The sequence below is a fragment of the Cherax quadricarinatus genome, chromosome 39 (assembly GCF_038502225.1).
Source record: "Cherax quadricarinatus isolate ZL_2023a chromosome 39, ASM3850222v1, whole genome shotgun sequence".
Classification (NCBI taxonomy): Eukaryota; Metazoa; Arthropoda; class Malacostraca; order Decapoda; family Parastacidae; genus Cherax; species Cherax quadricarinatus.
The window spans coordinates 20,106,668-20,108,546 of record NC_091330.1 but is presented as its reverse complement, the minus strand read 5'-3'; positions in this window follow the sequence as shown (position 1 = coordinate 20,108,546).

Sequence of the window (1,879 nt, the reverse complement as noted above, 5' to 3'; positions counted from 1 at the left end):
CTAGATAGAACAAGTGACCTGAAGAGTGTCATCATGGGCTTGGCCTCCCTAGTTTTGAAGGTTCTCATTATCCATCCTGTCATTTTTCTAGCAGATGCGAATAATAATAATAAGAAAATATTATAACCTGTATATTATAAAAATAAGGTAAAAGGACCCCAATGGAAATAAGTCACTCTGACTTTTTTGGGTTATCCTAGGTTCTCTACACATATGCTGCTATGTATGATAATTCTATGTAACTGTATTTGTGTATACCTGAATAAACTTACTTACTTACTTATAATAGGATTGATCCCATTACCGTTCATGATGTTGTCAAGCCGGCTAACAATATCCTTCATCCCAGCCCCAGGAAAGCAAACCCTGTCTCCTACTCCTATCCTTCAAACAAAAGGCCCTATCCATATACCTAACCTGGCTATCCCCAACAACGTTTTTACCCTCCTTGGTGTCGTTTGTCGTGACGTTCGCAGTAGTCAACTCACATTCATCAGGTAGCATGGAGAATGCATTTGATGCTGCCACAACAGTTTCCTGGATCTTCGTTGATTCTACCTCTCTATCCATCCTCGTGATCCTTAGCTTTGTCCCATACCTTCCAGCCACTGTCCAGGTTTCTTTCTTGGCTTGAGGATTCTCAACAGGAGGATTACTACGAATCCTCTTGTTTTCCTCAATCAGTCGTTGTATCTCAAGCTTAGCCACCCTCAGTTCTTCCTTTAGCTGCTGGTAGAGTTGCTCAAGAGATGATATCTTGTTCAGATTCACAGAGAGCACACTAGACACGTCCTCATGGAGCTAAGTACAGGTCACCCACTTACTCAACCTCTCTACTATAAACCTTAAGAATTATAAATTATTTGGCTACCTCTCGTTTGTATTAATGCAAAACAGTGAAAAATTAAAATTTACCACTCCATAACTTCTGTCAAGTTTTAAGTAGTCTGTAAGCATTAGGATTAGTCTGCCCGAAATGCTTAGGCATGATAGTGGCTTTCTTTGTGCTTAACAATTTTTATAACATGTAAACCTCACACTGTATACTATGCAAAGAAATAAAGTTTGTATTTGTACTTTGCCATTCAAACGCACAGGGCTCCATAAAGTTTTACTTTGGTGGCACTTAACAACCACCCTCAGGAGTGTGCTGACCATCTGCCGGAACATGCTCTGTTGCTCCGTTGAGCTGTGTTGCAAATAACATCCTTGAATGCCTTGATGAGTTGGTTTAGAAAGACACGTAAGCAAACACTATAACATATTTATTAGAAAACGTTTCGGTCCTGGGACCTTGATCACTTCTAACATACAGAGGTAGAAAGACATTATATATATAGGCGGAGAGTGAGATGTGACGCACGTGACCTGAGGAATGTCATAAGAACATAAGAATGGAGGAACACTGTAGAAGGCCTACTGGCCCATGCGAGGCAGGTCCTTATCAAAACAACCTCTGTCTATGATGAGGACCAGTAGACGATGAAATCATGTGACTCCTGTGTTGTTGGGTTGGTGCTGCTTAAGTATCATGTATGCCAATGTTTTTGAAATTTTGTAGTTTCCAGTGTTGCGTTCTATAGTGTCGGTGACGGTGATTAGTGAGGCTTCTAGGCACCGTCGGCGTCTGAGGTCTGGTTCGGTGAGAACGAGTTGTGCCTCGTTCCAGTTCATCAAATGCCCCGTTGAGTCTCTGTGGAGGACACAGGCGTACCTTACATCGTCTCTGTTAGAGGCATTTCGATGCTCATTCAGGCGGACTGCAAGATCTCTGCCTGTCTCGCCTACATATTTCTTGGGACAGAACCCACAAGGGATCGTGTAGACGCCTGCTGTAGAAGTTAGAGGTGTGGGGCTGCGTTTAGTAGTGAGGTCTTTG